General features: G+C 36.3%; 1 protein-coding gene across 2 annotated transcripts in view; it reads right to left on the reverse strand.

Annotated features, from left to right (window-relative positions):
* The window catches only part of pparg (peroxisome proliferator-activated receptor gamma), a 43,164-nt gene extending 24,367 nt beyond the window's left edge, over positions 1-18,797 (reverse strand). The window contains exon 1 of one of the 2 annotated variants that reach the window (XM_052111121.1): positions 18,535-18,797. The gene's annotated coding sequence lies outside the window, so the exon portion shown is untranslated. The remainder of the gene's footprint in view (positions 1-18,534) is intronic. The other variant, XM_052111120.1, reaches the window with a different exon arrangement.
* Between the last annotated feature and the right edge of the window lie 794 nt (positions 18,798-19,591).

The raw sequence follows: 19,591 nt of genomic DNA on the forward strand, positions 1-19,591 counted from the left end.
TGGTTCGCCAAGATTACGATCAAACCACATTTTTCAAATCAACAGTAAAATCTGACAACAATGGTATCATAAATTGTGCTTCTTTGCCACAGATTACACACACAAAAACCCACAAATTTTCCAGCTTGTATAGCAGCATGCCTTTTCTTGAGTTGGTTGGCAGGCAATGTCTGTATCTGATATCTATCATCGTTTACCTGTAAGGCAGGACTTCCTTTTCTACATCCATTGATCATTCCAATTTCCCCCATTCATTTTAATAGAAGTAACCTGTTTATGCCAAATAATCTCTGGCTAAAAGGGGCATAAGTTGAGACTTTGTAGAAGACTTCGCCAAAATTCCTTGTGTTCTTTTTTTATTATTTGGTTTAAAATCAATAAATTTGTTCATTAGAATCGAATTTGAAGCATTGTATTTTTTTTAATAGGAAATATTTTCAAACTATTTTGAGCACACACTGTCAGCCATTCTTTTTTTTTTTTTTAAAGATGTTCATTGTCTTAATTTTGCCACAATGCAACTAATGAAACTACTAAAGACAGCTGTGAGCTTGTTTTATGCAACAGGTTTTCTCTGGTGTTTCTTTAGTTAGTCAGACAAACTAAAAAGTTAATGGTCATGTATGTCATCTAAAATTTTGTCTTAACAATAGTCTTAACTTTTTCAGTCAGTTGCATAAAAAACTTAAGATTGGTTTAATTTTGTTTATGGGACTGGCCCCAGGTTGTATTATCTATAGTAGACTCTTTTGCACCTCACTGTATTTTAGTGATAGTGGAATGGTTCCCAGTGACTTTCCAAAAATACCAACAGGTTTTCCAGATCCCTAAAGTCACTGGCTGAGTTCTTCCCCTCTGATTGGTATCTAAATAGAGAGCAAACGCCACAACACTTACCCTCACAACCAATTGTCTTTTGTTAGTAGGGCGAACAGCTTTTCTAGGTATAGTGATTTGTAGAAGTGTCTATTCTTAGTAAAGATAAAGTTTCCGTTCATAACATGCCCATTTTGAAATGTGGTAAACATCTTGGACATTTGCTCTAGTTGGCGAATGATATTGTAGCATTGTCAGAAATTTTGTTTAGTGAGAAAAACTCCTACTCCTATGAGTCAAGTGGTTGAAAACCTAGACTCAAGTTTTGGTTGAAACCACAAGCCCATCGAAATACAAGGTCAAACCTAAATAAACAAATTTCAGAGTTGTATTGTACACCGTAGTATTGATTTCTACATATGAATGATTTTGATTAGCAGTGTTTATGTACAATAGGGTCCACATCTTGAATTCAAAATTATTACATTTTAACCTTGAAATATACTGAAAGTTTTAGGATTTTGAAACATTTACTTACAAAGAAATGCTATGACATTAAATGTAAGCACACAAGATGCACTTTGAAATACATTATCAATTCATGCTGGACAACATGCATCATCAGCTTTCGCACAAACATCCATTCCAGCTCGAGTGCAAGCTGTCAAAAAAGGAATAGTTTACTCAAAAATGAATTTTTCACACCTCATGTTGTTCCAAATTCGTTTACTTTCTTTCGGTGGAACACAAAAGGAGAAATATTGAAGGATGTTGACATTATGCCTATCATCTCCTTTTGTGTCCCATGGAGGAAAGAATGTCATACAGGTGTGGAAAAACAAAAAGAAGAGTAAATTATGGACTTTTTGTACATTTTTGGTGAACTGTCCCTTTAAAGCAAAGGGGGACATATCTAAATTTTTGTTACATTTACATTCATGCATGCATTTGGCAGACGCTTTTATCCAAAGCGACTTACAGGGCCCTTATTACAGGGATAATCCCCCTGGAGCAACCTGGAGTTAAATGCCTTGCTTAAGGACACAATGGTGGTGGCTGTGGGGATCGAACCAGTGACCGTCTGATTACCAGTTCAGTGCTTTAGCCCACTACGCCACCACCAATCCACATGCATGTTCATTTTAGACTTTTCAATCAAATTGTTATACTGATAATAATTTGTAATGACAAATCCCCACTGAAGCCCAAGGTATGTGCAGCTTATCACCAGCCAGCACTTGTAGATTCTTTTGTTACATAATTCTGCTAAACTGTTGGGGACAATGGTGCTCTCAACGCATCTAATGTTTCATTGGACGAAACTGTATGCGCCAACCTGACGTGCGAATAGAACATTACAAAACATGACAAATTGTCAAAGTTAATGCCCTGTATCTGAACAAAAGACAACACTTACCACGTGGACCAGCCCTTAATGGACAGTTGTTTAGATTTGCGTCGTCCAATCAAGTCTGAGCTTGCAGTGAATGTGGAATTTGAGATAGACAACAATGACTGCAAACAAAGATACTGAAAGGCTGACTTGCCCTGCATGAATCTGTTTCCAACAAAAGCAAAATTACTGAGGTCCTAATAATTACCAAAATGTATTTTAAACTAGATTTGTATGTATTCGAGTGGTGAATGCTTGTGTTGTAAGTGGTTGCTAAGCCATTGCTACACTGTAAAAAATATAAATAAATTAAAAGTCTGTTAAATTTACGGTAAAATATTCGTTTTTGTGGTTGCCAGAAATTTACCGCAAAAAATATAGTGACCATGTTTCAGGTTTTATGGGATAGCAAGTCATAATCTACTATAAAATCAGCTTTTCACTATAAAATGTATTGTTAATCACCGTAGCAACTACAAAAGGGTCCATGATGACTTAAAGTTCATCAAGAGTGGCCCTGCAAGATGCAATAATGAATAAACATGTAGAGACAGTGTTACTCAAACAAACACAAAACACCATCAGGGCACCACATGTGAGTCTGTGACAATAATATACTGTACGTGAATTAAACCACATAAAATATATCACAGAATTTGACCCCCATTAAATCTCTATGATATTCTGGTCTCTATGGCCCTCCTTAAATGTAAGCCTGTGGGATTTGTTTTAGCAAGTCTGATTGATAGAAAAGTAATATCACACTTCTACTCAATAAGCACCATGATTTGAGGTGTCATGCGTGTCCGTAGTACAAATGGTGCGGTATGAGTTGCGTGCCAAATCTGAACAACACTTAGGGGTTGGGGTTAGGTAAAATCTCTTACCCTTAAGTGTATGCAGAAGTATTTTTTAGCATCACTTATTATTATTGTATTATTAATGCATTCAAACTGGATAAGAATGTTGGTGGTTTGCTTGCAAGTGATTCTTGCAAAAATATCAACTGATGGACCCCAACGGTCTAGCGTTAACAGGTTCCAAAGTGATGAATTTCCTTGGTGAATTAAAGCAGTGACTAAATGGAAATTTCACTCCAAAACCAGTGTTAGATTGAAATGTTATAGTGCGGTGCCCACAAACAGAGGGACGATTGCACAGATCTGCTGTTGAAAACTTCACTGTTGATGAGAAAGTCAAGCAAAGGAGGTGCACAGTCTGTTATGTGAAATCCTTTCCACAGGGACACTATTGCAACAGGACCATGATGTTTTCCACTGATATTTCTTAAGAACGTCTCTTAAACGCCAAGTCAGAACCAAAATGTGAGGCCAAAATATTTCACATAAATCAGAAACTCTTGTACCTAATACATGTATGTACCTACACTAGCAGTCAAAAGTTTGAACACCATCACAATCTGTATTATTACTATTTATGCAGATTTTAGAATTATAGTGAAGTCATCAAAACAACAAAATTGGAAGGTTGAGAATGATGTAGTGCACAAACGTCAAACAAATCAAAACTCTTATCTTCTATATTTTTGCTTCAAGAAGCTGTCATTTGTCTAGATTACAGCTCTGCACACTGATCTGTTCATCCATTAAAAACCCATTTTTGCTTTGTAATTTATATTTGTCTACTCTACAAAACTAATTTCAAGCATTTAAGCATATGCCTTTAGATCAAAATGCTTTTTAAAATCATGAGAAACATAACTCAGTCGAGCGTGTCCAAACATTTGACTGGTAAATGTATCAAGAAAGGAATAGTGTTGGGTTCGAGTTCACCTTAGTCAAGTCCAAGTCAAGTCTGAGTCTTCAAACAATCAAGTCCGAGTCCAAATGGGGCTGAGTCGGACTCAAGACAGAGTCTGAATTTTCATGAATCTGAAATTGTAACCTTAAACTCAACATCAATATTTTAAGCCTATTTTAACTTTCACAACTAAGAAAAAACAATAGTCAATATAAATGTAACAAAAACACCTCTTTATTTTATGATTAGTTTTCTGCTGAACAAACATCAAGGTGGTTTCAGAATAAAAGCATATGCTTTACGTGTATGAACACAATTCTTGTAGAGTTCTGTTGACATTTCAATTATTTATTGCATTTCCTCTCAACTCAAACATAGACAAAAGAAAGTGAAAGCTGCGTTATTATTGTTTCGAATTTTAATTTTGTTTTTTATTTCTACCTCATTTTCAATTTGTCCTTTACATTTATTTTAGTTTTATCTTAAACTATCCCTATCTATAGAAATAATATATACTGAGATTTTTTTGTCTCTATCTGCCGACTGGTTTGGGAAAATAACTAGTCAACACAGTACAACATTAGCACTCGCTGAGAAGTTACATCTCATGACGACTGTCAATGCTACATCTGAAAACATTGGTAAAGCCCACTGCTAATATTAGGGCCATTTAACACAGACATGACTGTTCATTTGCAGAAAACGTGGGGCAGTTCTACACACTGCTTGTGCACCTAAAACCCTGATACGTGTTATTGTTTTTAAAAAATTAGATGCATCATAAAAATGTATTTAGTACTACCTTGAAGAAGCTATTTGACAACAGATACTCACATATGTTCCACAAGACAAAATGGTAACTGAATTTAAACAAATGATCCGGTTCAAAAGTTTACATTCCCGTAGTTCTAAAAGGATTAGTTCACCAAAACTGAAAATTCTGTAATCTTCTTTCTTTTTCTTAGCACAAAGGTAGAAATTGTGAAAATAAATTGTGCTCAGTGAAACAATGGCATACAATCAAACAATGGCAGTTTATGGTGACCACTTCTTCAAGCTTCAAAAGAACACAAAAGTATAATTCAGAAGTCGAACAAATTATTGTACGCGACTTATGATTGGTCTTAAGAAATACGACAAGGTTTTGGTGAGAAACAAACTGAAATCTGATGCATTATTAAGTGAAACTCTTCACGGACTGTTGATCCCCTGTGTGCGGTCATGAGACAGACTGCATGAGAGAAAACCCTTTAATATGGTGTGCTGCTTTCTCTATGATTAAAGACTGTTTGTGTAATAATTGTTCATGAGTCCCTGCTTTGGCCTGAGGTGTGAAGCTCCCCAGTTTTCTTAAGAAAAACGCTTTACATTCTTTGGTTTGCAGTGGCTAAATGATATAGACATCCAGCTTTTGACAATTATGACAATTGATGGACACATACACAACTATTACAAAAGGTGCAAATATTCATTGATGCTCAAGAAGGCAACACAAGAACAAAGGGGATGCAAACTTGGATGCAAAGGGGATGAAACAGGATGAAAACTTATAGGCCTGAAACAAAAGGGGCATGCAAACTTCTGCAATATATAGTTTATTTTCACTATTTAACCACATTTTTGCTTTTTTAATTTACAAAATTCCACATAGCTTATTCTATCCATATAATGTCATATTGCATGTGTAATTATGAGTAGACTTGTCATGTCAGGAACACATTTTAACACAAAATTCACAACATTGGAACCTAAAATTAAAAATGCAATCCCCACATCTCAACATATAAAGGAATGTTCCGGGTCCAATAAAGGTTAAGCTCAATTAATAGCATTTGTGGCATAATATTGATTATCACTAAAATAAATTTTGACTTTATTTGAATTCCCTCCTTTAAAAAAAGCTAATATCTGTTTTACAGAGAGGCACTTACAATGGAAGTGAATGGAGCAAATTAAAGTGAATGTGGTCAATTTGTGGAGGGTTTAAACAGAAATGTGAAGCTTAGTTTTATAAAAGCAGTTGCATTAATTCTTCTGTTAAAACTCTTGTATTATTTGAGCTGTAAAGTTGTTTAAATAAGTTGTTTTAGGGTTTGTTGACATTACATTGTCATGACAAAGAAGTTGTAAAATTGGGTATAACTTTACACAGAAAAGGTTAATAAGTGATTTTATAAGTCTTGTGGCAATACTTTTGAAACAGTGAGCACTGAAACATTAAAAATTGTCCACATTACTTCCATTGTAAGTGCCTCACTATAACCCAGATTTGAGCTTTTTTTTAAAGAGGAGGGACGAGTCAAAATTCATTTTTGTGGTAATCAACATTATGCTACAAATGCTGTCAGTTGAGCTTAACTTGTATTGAACCCGGAATATTCCTTTAAGAAATCTTTCGAAATGTACAAAACTTTTGAAACGAAAGGAGTGTTGAAACGTTTTTTAAAGATCACAAATAATAGTGGCTTCTTCAAGTATAAACCATTTTCTGAAGTAAATTCATTAAAATATGAAAGTTTACCAATCAGTTTGTTAATATTTTATATTTCTCCTTCGGGGACGCATGCTAGTTATACACATTATAGAAGCATGCGGGGACGGATTACCGACCGGGCCAATGGGGCCAGTGCCCAGGGGGGGCCCCTGGGCTTTAAGGTTGTGCGATCTAGTTTGGTGATCCCCTGTTCGAAAACTCTTTTGGGCATGAACAAAGAACACCCTACCACCCCAACCGCCCCCGCTCAACAACTTTTGGGTGGAGGGGGGCCTTTGGAGATAATTGCCCCAGGGCCTTTGCAAGTCATAATCCGTCCCTGGATTCATGTACTGTAATGGAAAAACAGAGAAAGCCCACAAGCAGAACCTGCTTAACAACATTCACTGGCATCTGCACGTTACTCACAGATTGACAGACAGACAAAACCACAGCGAGAAATGACTTCTGTTTCCTTGTAACTTCCCAATGGCAATTTTGCGAATGGTAAAGCTTCAAAATCTGATAAAAAGGTGTAACCCTAACTCTTCTTTCATGCTGATAGATATTTTTCTATAGAGTTTCAGCACTCAACCTAGGTACGTGTCACATGCACAGCCTAAGCAAAAATAAAACATTATACAACTTTGATTAGAATGGATAAAATGGCACACAGAAATCAGCCAAAAATAATCATTCTGTCATTATTTTCTCACCCTCATAATGTTCCAAACCTGTGTGTTGTTTCTTTGTGGGACACAAAAGGAGACTTTTTAACAATCTTTTTGCTGCTCTGTTACAATGAATTATGAAGCTCCAAAAAGCACCACACTATAGCTTTGTGTGAGGACCAAAATTAAAGATGTTATTCAGCAAAAATGAGAGAAGAAAAAGGGAAAGATTTTCACTGAATAACACTTATTTTCCACACAAAGCTCCAGTATGACTTCAGAAGAATCTCTATAGCTATAAAATTGAGAATAACTAGAAAATATATTTATTATGGCTGTCAAAACTTGTAATTCAATTAATAACATGATATGCAGATTAATTAATCAAATGAATCACATTTAATCGCATATATAAATATTTGCTGAGAAAGGCCTTCAAATAACAATAATTTTATATTAAATTATTAAATCATTTAGTAATATATTTAAAAACTTGTTTTAATAATATAATATATATTATAAACACATTAATTCAGATAATTAAAATGCATTACATTATTGTGATATACAAGTAAATCAGTGATAAGAATATATAAAAGCTGGCTTAAGGCAATATATCATTTATTTCCATATTAAACATGAGTGTATCACTAGCCTATCGTCCACAGCAATCCATTTTGCAATTGCATTCATCGATCTGTCACAGATAGATTTATTATAAGGGCTTATCTAAGGATACATCAATGTGCGCATGCATCAAACGGATGCTTTTCGAGCCTCTTTGTGTCACATTTATTTGAGCCATAAACGCAGCATATTTAGGCTGCTGTGTCAAGTTAGAAAAACACGTCTCGATATCGCTGCATTTAGAATGGCAGTCTGTCCAGCTGTGTTTCAATGCAAGGTGTCCTGATCTCCTTGTTACATGGGGACATGATTCATTTGCATACATTTTTAAAAACGTTATTTCATTTTCATGACCTTTCCAGACCTGGAAATTATAATGAAAAAAATTATAATAGTTTTCCATGCCTGTAGGTACCTTGTATGGTGCCTTCATGGTGTTTTCTTGTCATTTTAGGAGCTTGACAGCTGATGAGCTGAATAAATGTTCTTCAAAACTTCTCATTTTATGTTTCATGGAAAAGAAAAAAATAACAGCACATATGTTTAGAATGAAACCAGGGTGAGTAAACAATAACAGAATTTACTTTGCGGTTGAACTATTCTTTTAAGCTATACACAGAGCTTCACCTTATTAAGTTTACAACCGTCACTTAATGCAACACTTTCCTCAGGTATAAGGATGGAGGAGATTGTGTGGGGGCGGCTTTGATTCTGAGGAGGGGGAGTACCAACTGTGACCTCAAAGCTTTGTCATGGTGAGCAGAATATCTCAGCTCAGTTACGATTACCTCCATACTGATGTCTGAACCCTGCCCTCTCATTATGAGTCTTTGCCCAGACAATAAATATGTCTGGACGCCTACTCGGCTGGTACTGATTTTGCGATGCATGCATGTGCCACTTTGATGGAGGTGTAACGGCATACACGTTTTTTGACCACATTTTTAGGTAGGCTTACACAGATCCCTCAACCGTGGCACGAGTGGACCCTGATTTATTTTTAAAAAAAATGTAAAGACAAAAATGAGCTCATTGGGGAAATTCTTCACACATCTTTTGATCTGAGTGTTTGCACTGCATGCATAAGAAAAGAAAGCAATAAATTACAGGGATACTTATTAGCATTTATGATGCTTAAATGCACACTCAAAGACTTAAAGACTAATACACAATTAAGCACAAGATTTTATCATTATTTCAATAATCAACATGAAAATTTTAGGTTAAACTTTTTTTTAAGCTTTTCACCAATTTTGATAAACTTTTTGCCTTCTCTATTGTATGTATAGAGACAATGTATGTTAAGAGCATATAATGTCATACTGCAAGATAGTGCTGAAACTGCTTGACATTTCATATCGCATTCCCATAACTCACCATTGAACTAGAATGGCTACTCGACATATTATCATGTCATTTAATTACGATATTATTTCACTTTCACAACACTTTGGTAAAGACCTGACCATATGTCAAGTTTCAATTCACTGTTATTAAAAGGAACATAAACTTTGCACCTACGCCATGAGATTAAAAAACATTTTCAACAAAAATTGCCAAAAAAACTATAGCTCACCCTCAGTGTTGTTCTTGATGTTAAATCCTTGTTGATTTAGGTTAATAAACTGAACTGTATGCACTGAACTTTTGACTTAAGCGAATGAGCAAGTGAGTGGCTATTTCTGTGGTTATATTAAGTTTATCAGGAACTGGAAGATTTTTTTTCTCTCTTTTGGCCAGTTTTGACACTTCACAGCCTCAGCAAAAGTGCAGACAGCTAACTATCATGTGGTCCTGCTATGAGGTGTAAGGCTAGCCAGATGACTTCCTGTTGCTTCATGCTAACTCAAAACTTTGCTGGTTCCACTTCTCTTCATAGAACAGCATCAGATATGGAAATGTTCTTCTAGTAAATGGACATGAAGAGGCAGAACTAAAATTAGCCTTTTAATAGAACATACATGATATGCTTTCAGTTGTCTTAAGGAACAGTTCAACCAAATATGTCAATTCGGTCATTATTGACTCCCCCTCATTTTCCAAAGAACACAAATGTAGACATTTTTGAAGAATCTTTTACACTGCTCTTGCCACATGACAGTTCAGTGACATTTGTCAAGCTCCAAAAGGGTCAAAAAATTTAAATAACCGTGTGACTCGTATTTTCTGAAGCCAAATAGCTTTGTGTGAGGAACAGATAGAAATTTAACTCTTGTGCATCTAAAAAAAAGTTACTCAGAGGTGATGACAAAAATGTCCACGTCAAAAAACTGCCATAATAATATTATATATTAATATTATTTTCCACTTTCAATTAATTACTGTTTTAACCAACATCAGTGCTGATCATAACTTCATTCATTTTCAGGATTTTAACCCTTTCAGTTTGTTTATATAATGCCACTGTTGTTTTTTATGAACCCCAACACACACAAAGAATTATTTTCCATACACTAAATGCTAAGGGGATATATATATATATATATATATATATATATATATATATATATATATATATATATATATATATTTATTTATTTATTTATTTTTTTTGGATTATCACAGTCTGGGATATGTCAATGATGAGCAACAACATTGAGTTTGATGCATTATTTTTGTGTGCGTGGTATCAGATTAAAAAAAACAAAACAAACCTCACACTTAGGACCTTAGAGGATAGAAACGTCCACGGCAAAAAATATTTTATATATTAATATTATTTTCCACTTTCAATGATTTAGATTTTTAACAAACATCAGTGCTGATCATAACTACCAAATATTCATACATTTTCAGGATTTTAACACACACACACACACACACACACACACACACACACACACACACACACACACACACACACACACACACACACACACACAGGTCTATCTTGTTGGTCTACCTATCATTATGAGGACTTTCCATAGACATAATTACTTTTAACCTGTACAAACTATAGATACTATCCTCTCACCTTAACCCTCACAGAAAACTTTCTGCATTTTTACATTTTCAATAAAACATTGTTTAGTATGATTTTTAAGTGATTTAAATTATGGGGACACTAGAAATGTCCTCATAAACCACAATAATAGCATAATAACATTGTAATTACCAGTTTGTAACTTAAAAAATTGTCCTCATAAATCACATAAACGCACACACACACACACACACACACACACACACACACACACACACACACACACACACACACACACATACACGTTGGGTTTACATGATATACAGGGACCTTCCATAGACATAATGGATTTTATACTGTACAAACTATATATTCTATCTCCTAACCCTGACCATACCTCTAAACCTAACCCTCTCAGAAAACTCACATTTTCAGAAAACATAATTTAGTATGATTTCCTCATGGGGACTGACAACTTTCCCCACAATGTCAAAAATGTCAGGTTTTACTATCCTTATGGGGATATATTGCATGTACAAAACACACCTTGACATCCATACCAACACACCCACACAATTTTAGCTGCATCATTTATTTCGAATGGCCTGCAGTGCTCGATAATACAGCAAACAGAAAATAGGAAAAAAGCATGTATTTGCTCCATAGGCTAAACATGAGAAAAATGGCCCACCTGGTGGAAAATATAAAAAATTACAATTTTGATGCCAGGGCTCCAGAATGAAAGCATAATATCATATAATTCATGATTTTTTTTTTTTAAATAACAACAAACTTTTGGTCTGCTCCTCACACAAACCTGTTGTATGGCTTCTGAATACTTCAACACAGCACACAAGTCATTGCTCAACATTTACTGTGTTATTTTGAACTTTTTGGAGCTTGAGAGAGCCCCTGGTTACTACAAACTTTGCTTTATGGAAAGAGATGGATAAACATTCTTCAAAAATACTTTGGTGTTCCACTGAAAACATAATAGCATATGGATTTGGATGGAATGACACAAGGGTGAGTATAATAATGGAATTTTCATTTTTATGTGAACTATCCCTTTAAAAAAAAAGTGTCAAATCTGAAAATAAGTGTGGATTGATTACTGTAATCATTGCATTTTTTTTTGCCATGACAAGAGTGGAATTTTATGATAAAAAGAGGACTTCAAATATGTATAATTTGTAATATTAAGCACTGATAGACACACACCAACAGCCACAAACTACAATCCAATTCAGTGGATTCAAAATCTCAAATTCAAATGGAGATAAATCTAGTAACAGTTTCAACATTTGACTGAGCTCTGGACGGAAAATAAGTTCTGATATCCAACCCAAACACTCACGAGGGACTTAAGCAAACTGAATGCTGAATTGTGAAGCTTCTTGAGACTTTCAACTTGCACAACATCTAAGGACATGAACTTTCTCCTAATTACTTTTAATAGGAATGGGTTAATAGTGGATGACTCTCCAGAGGGCTTGTGGAGCTTCCTAAACGGATAAGGAAGGAACATGCTCTCTGTCAAGGCCTCCGCAATTCACTATAGCTACAAAACCCGTGAAATGAGAGGAAGGGTCTTCCCTATTCCTCGATCTTGACAGGAAAGAGGGGAAAGGTTAGTTGTGGTCACATTATGACTAAAACCATGCACTAATGTTGCTAATGTGAAAGATATTTGGAAAGGTTCCCAAAAATCAGAATGTTTAGTGTCATTTTTGACATTGGAACTTAAGTATGAATTAGAACCCTTGATATCACCTCTGAAACCATGGGGGCTTCTGGACTTCACCATAAGTGATCGGTTTTATTTCGTACACTTGTTTATGGATGTTGTTACATTATGTCACAGTTATAATTATACACCATAATGGCAAGAGATAAGAATATACACTCAAATTTGGCTTCATTCCTCTTAAAACACAAGCCGAATGTACCTACACATATTGTCACTTTGTTTTATATGTAATTATTCATTTATGCATCATTCGTAAAACCATTTTTTAAATTACTTTAATACAAAAATGATTTACAAAAACTTTTCTATGTAAATCTTTTTAAAAAAAAAAAGTATGTTCTGCCCATGTTCCATGAATAAGGTCCAATGTATTTATGAGTAAAGCTGAGATACAAATATGTTAACGTCACATAATATGAACCTAACAACTCTTGCTTTATTTGACCGATGCAAGATTTTAATGCGTTTTTGTTCAGAGAATAATAATATCAATATTTAGTCTATATACATGTTGTCTGTATGTTTACTGTCTATATATAGTCTTTATGTTTTAGTTGCAATGTACATTGTCTTTGGATGTTCAAATGCATTTACAATTCCAGTGTCATTTTCCATGTACTTGATATATCAGTATTCATATCTTGTATAACATGCTTATGTTTGATTGGTTAAAAATGCTTGCTAAATAATCCTGCCTACATGCAAACAATACTGATATTGCTGAAATAAAGTACCCACTTCATATCCAACCCTACCCAAAACCGTACCCTAAACTCTGACCCAGCCCCTGCTCCTAAACCCACCTGTACCTCAACTTCAGTAGCAACAAATGTACATCTTGTAAAGATTTTGCAAAACAAAATGTACTGTAGTTACATAATTAATAGATTGTTTTGTATGTATATAAATGTTAGACAATAGTAGTAAAGGACACCTAATATGAAGTGGGACCAAAAAAAAATCAAGCATTGTTAAATACGCCTTAAAGGAATGTTCCTTTACAAGTTAAGCTCAATCAGCAGCATTTGTTCCATAATGTTGATTATCACAAATATTAATTTTGACTCGTTACTTCTTTTCTTAAAAAAAAAAGAAGCAAAATTCTGGGTTACAGTGATGCACTTACAATGGAAGTGAATGGGTGTAATTAGCAATAGTGAGACAAACAGACCCAAGAGCAGAGGAACATTTCAAAGGATTTATTAACAACAAATATGAGCAGCCACTGAGTTGTGGAATGTCAAAGATCCCGGCACCGGCTGTGTGTACATAGGATGAGCGTGTGCATTGTGGAAGTCAGGAATAGATTCGTAGAAGCTTAATGAAGTGCAGAACAACGGCCGGCAGGGTAGGGCAATGTAACTCCCGACACGCGGGCAGAGACGAGGTATCCTCAGTGGAAGACTAGCTGACACGCAGCAAAACTGGAAGGCAACCACACACCCGATACGCGGGCAACCAACAGATACACAAGACAGCACCAACTAGGAAGAGAGCGTGAGGTTAGTACTCAACATCAAACAACAAGGGTTCCCAAGGAAACGCTGATTCCGCATGCCAGCGGTACCCGAAACACATGGGGGAGAAAACATCAACAAGCTTGGAACACAACAAACAGAGAACGATGATGCCACAGTCCTCGTCAGACAAAAACCCAACCTGACAACGTGACAGGACCGTGACATCACTGGAGAGTGCACGGCGGTAACACGTGCACGGCGGTCACTAACAACCTGACCCGTGTGCTCACACAAAGAATATGAATGAAACACGAGACAGATAGGGGGAGATAATGCCACGGTACCGCCAGACAGAAACCCAACCTGACAAGGTGACAGGACCGTGACAATGGGAGCCAATTTTTTAATGTTACTCACTGTTTCAAAAGTATAGCCACAAGACAAAGTATATGCGTGTAAACATGATTTTAGTGTAATAAAATCACTTAATAACTGTGGCAGGGCGGAGGGCGGGGCCGGGTTGTGATTATACACACCCGGTCCCTTATCAGGCTAATTAAGCCTCCGAGAGGTATAAAGGCCGATGGCAGACGATGGTGCGTCCTCGACACTGCCGTCCACCCAGGGGAGTGCCGTGGCCGCTGAGTGGGGACTGGACTCCCTGAACGCCTGGAGCGATGGAGCTGCTGCCAGGTGCCGGAGGAGAGCCCTGCCATCCCCCAGAAACGCGGAGGGGTCGAAGGATGACCGTCGTCCGCAAGGGGAGGAGGGAAGTGTCTCCCCGACCGCCTGGAGCGGTAGCCGCTGCCAGGGGCGGAGGAGTGTCCTCACGAGTCACCGAGAACGCGGAGGTGCGTTCTGACCGCCGGGGTTCCTGAGTCTGACTCCGGTCCGCCCGGGGAGAAACGGCTGTCATCCGTGGAGAAGTGAACGAGGACCATGCGACGGTGTATCGGAGAACCTGCGAGTAGGTTTTTTCTTTTCATCTCTCTCTCTCTCTCTCACTGCCGCTCTGCGTTGGCATTTTCCCTCTCGTTTAAATTTTACAGTGTTATTTTGGGGGGGTACTACACTGTTACAGGAACTACCCCCCATTTTAATTATTTCTGTTTCCCTTCCTTTGTCCCCTCCCTCATCCAGGAAGATGGGGATGACCTGCCGGCAGACCGGGCTTAAAGCACGCCCTCCCCCAGGGAAAGAGGGGTGGGGGGGGTGTATATTAGGCCGGGGGCTCCCCAGCCTGAGAGAACGAGGGAGGAATGTGGCAGGGCGGAGGGCGGGGCTGGGTTGTGATTATACACACCTGGTCCCTTATCAGGCTAATTAAGCCTCCGAGACGGATAAAGGCCGATGGCAGACGGTGGTGCGACGAGAGAGAGATAGTTTACGGACATGTCCGTCATGTGTGTGTGTGTGTGTGTGTTTGTCTTTGGTTTAAGTTAATCATTAAAATATTATTTATGTCGTCAAGCCGGTTCTTGCCTCCTCCTTTCCACTGAACTGCTTTACAATAACCTTTTCTGTGTAAAGGTATAGCAAATTTTACATATTTGTTACCATAATGATGTGCTGTTAACAAACCCTAAAACGACTGTAAAAACGAAATTTTAAACAACTTTACAGCTCCAATAATCCATGAGTTTTAACAGAAGAATTAATGCAAGAGCTTTTATAAAATTATAAGCATCACATTTCTGAGTTTAAACCCTCCAAAAATTGGCCACATTCCCTTTCATTGTCCCCATTCACTTACACTGTAAGTGCCACACTGTAACCTCGATTTTTGCTATTTTTAAAGAAAATGAGGAACGAGTCAAATCATATTTTTGTGGTAATAAACATTATGCCACAAATGCTGTCCACTGAGCTAAACTTGTTTTGAACCCAGAACCTTCCTATAATGTTAGGTTAAATATAAATAATTTAATTTATATGCACCAGATTTGAAAACAAAAATCTGTAAATCAACCCAAATAAACAATTGAGGTAAAGCATCCGCATGTGCACGCAGTATACAACCCACAGATGTACACGCCACACATGCAATAGTGCCAAAACTAGTTCTTGGAACTGAAGTTTCAGTCCATTGAATTGCAAAACTCAGGAGGAGTCTGTGGATAAGGTGTGGCCTATGGCCTCTAATGAACAAAAAGCTTCTATTTAATCATGGAATCGGTGTATGGACATGTGAAGATAAAACACTTATGTGCAACTGGGCCTTTTCAAAAGAGATGCAATCCATCATCCTAGTGTTGAAACCAAATGGCGTAACCACTCCTGTAAATATGCATGCAAAAAAAAAATGCAGACAAACACATGTCTAAAAAACACATGTTACTCAGTCAGCATTCTATATATTGAAAAATCTTGATTACACTTGTTCAGTCCTGTTCATGAGCTACAGAACTCACTTTTGGTATCATTATTTGTCAGTGCACCAGAACTAATTGAGCAAAGTGTGATAATTTGTCAGCAGCCTTTCACAGCACAATGTGACAAGATTTTTACCATTAAGATCACTACAAACACAGTTTTGCTGCTATTTCCTCACCTTACCTTACATTTATGACAACAGAGCAAAGTCAATCACGTTGTATGTCAGTTATATAACAGGTAAGACAGCCTCATTCCAAATGGCTAGATTTGATCCACACTCTAAATATATTCTATGAGTTTTAAAACGTCAGCCTCAAAACTTTTGGACACTTAAGCCACATTAAAAATGCATGAAAATCTTTGCATCACTTAATAAAATATCTAAGCAATTGGAACAGCACATACATGCTTTTTAAGAAAAACATTTCACAAAAATATGTAAATAAAAAAAATTATATACTGTTCAAAATGTAAAAAAAAGTATCTGGATAATTTCTCGTTGTAAAACAATAGTGGAACATTTCCATAATGTAAGGACAGCTGTGTGAACTTGAAAATAACTGACTTTATACATCCACTACTAATCAAATTGGGACCATTTTGTTTAAATTGCAAAATGGCTCAGAAAAGTCAAGATAGTTCTAAGAAAAGCTTTAATGATGTTTGTAGATGGCACCTGGTTTAATATTTTGTTATCTGATGAAATGCAATGACATGCATACAATTTAAGTACGACATAAGAGCCCATAATTTTGGGGCCATTGTATAACATGTAAATATGCAAACGTAAGTGCACACAAAGTATGGTCCCAACATACATCTCCAACATGAAGGCGCATACATCATAACAACACACACAATTACAAGCATAACTTTGATCAATCTGATTGCAAATTATATTTCAATTTCTAGTTTCTGTTTTTCACTCCTCGTACCTGTATGATTACTCACAGCACAAAAGAACGGGGCATCATAAATCTAAGCTGAACAAATTACAAATCTGCCCTTTGAATAAATGTTGGTAAAGCAGAATTAAATATGTCATGACATCTTCACATTAATTTCACAATTTGTGTAATGCATCACCAATGTCATAAGGTTCTATCATTTCCTTAAATAACCGAAGGTCAGACATTTTGCATTAGCTGCTATTTGTGACTGTCACAAGAATCTGACTTTAGTTCCTTAATTAAACAATGCTTACATTGGCAAAGATCATTTCTTTTTTTTATGGTTAATACCATTGTTGTTATGATCATACATGACATAACGGCTACATCCGCCAACAGGTGACAACTTTTATTTATGTTTAAAGTGTGATAAAACGTAGTCACATGCTACGACGTACATCTTGGCAGATTATAAATTAATTGAAATTCATATTGTGCAATCTCAACAATCAAATCAATATAAAAAAAAGCCTGTTTTACATCCCAGATTACAACCACTATGTCAATTGCAAGTGAGAGAGTATGATTAAGTGTTTAACTCTCTTTAATAACTGCAAGATGACACTGTCACAGTTGGATTATATATACAGTATGTATATATATATATATATATATATATATATATATATATATATATATATATATATATATATATATATACATACACACACAGTTATTTTATTTATTTATTTTTTGTCTGAAAGCAATGGATTATCTCAATTAAGTCCAAATATTCATAGTTGCCTTTTAAGAACACTTAAAAATTAGTTAAACTCCTATGTGCTGACAATACTGACATTGAAGTTAAAGTTGTGTTTAACATTGGAAATCACTGAATGCCAAATCCATATTCCACAAGCAGCAGTCATTAGCATGTACTGTAATTTGCATACACATGTGCTCTGTAAAAACTGCTTGAAGTCTGCAGTGTAACAGCCAAACATCTTATTATTTACCCGATAATAATATGTATCTGTTATAGTTATAGTCTGACAGATTTGACCTATAGAAGTGACATAACTCATAACTCGTAAATCTCAGCCACAGAACACGACATTTGCTTGTTACTGATTGTTCAAATCTGTGACACGCGTCTATTTAACGCACAAGCTTAACGCATTCCACACATAAAATCACACATAAGCTGAACTCAGACGTAAACTTTACGCAACTAATTCATGTAGAGTGATATTTAAAGGCTCGTATAAGAACGTTAAATCTGCGTGTCACACTTACCTGGAGTAAATGATGGGTTTTTAACATTGAACCGCCAGTGCAACATAAATATAGCATACGTTACCACTAAACGTTGTGTATAGCTAAGGAGGATTCACCTGCTGCTCACTAGAGGTGGTCTTGAACTGCACTGACCTGTGGAGGTCTCTTGAAGGTTTCAAATGACGCCAAAGATGATGTTTCCTGCTGATATCAACACAAATTCTGCTCTTCTCTGTGTGGTTTGCAGAGTTTTTCCAGCAGTCCGCGTGTGCTGACTTTATCCCTCTTCAGCAGCTGTGTTCAACAGGTTTGGGGTGATATGGACTGGTTTCAGATGCAGGAGTCAGTGCTTGAGCTCTATAAAGCGCATGGATGCGCTGGGCACGTAGACCTTTTGGCCGTGGCTCAAAGCCTAGTGAGCTCCCTAGCTAGACAGAATTATTGGATGTCGCAATCGCACCGTCAGCTCGAATGCGTCAATGAATCCCAGTGTTTAACATGTTTATTATGGTTAATAAAGATTCTAAAGATTTTAGGATAATTCGTTCGAGTCTACATTTTATATTAAAGATGCCAGAAACGGTCCTTTCTTACATAAAATTGATTTTCAAATGCTACACGCCCCTTTGATTCCCAAAGATGATACTAAAGACTGAACATTCTCTAAATTATTGAAAATTAACGGTTGATTAAGGTTTCTAAAAATACCCCCAAATGCTGTCTAGTTAGGCAGCTTCATATGTTTTAAGACACAACCACCCTATTTCTCCTCCCACTTGGAACACCTTTGGAACACATGGAGCAATGCGGAAGAGCCACTGAAATCTCTGCCAAATTAGCTGTTAACTGTACAGCACAGACTACCTTTTTACTCCAGCTGTTGTGTCAGGCAAAAAAAAAGTTTTACCATCTTTCAACAAAAACGTATATATATATATATATATATATATATATATATATATATATATATATATATATATATATATATATATATATATATATTGAGTGTTTGTATCTGTGCCACCTTTCCATTTGGAATTTCTGTCAATTAAGTGTCCTGACTACAGTAAGTAACAACATTGATGAGTACAGAATTTTAAAGGGATAGTTCACCCAAAAAGAAAATTCTTTCACCATTTACTCACCATCATGCCATCCCAGATGTATAAGACT

Source organism: Xyrauchen texanus, chromosome 39, assembly GCF_025860055.1.
Source record: "Xyrauchen texanus isolate HMW12.3.18 chromosome 39, RBS_HiC_50CHRs, whole genome shotgun sequence".
Lineage (NCBI taxonomy): Eukaryota > Metazoa > Chordata > Actinopteri > Cypriniformes > Catostomidae > Xyrauchen > Xyrauchen texanus.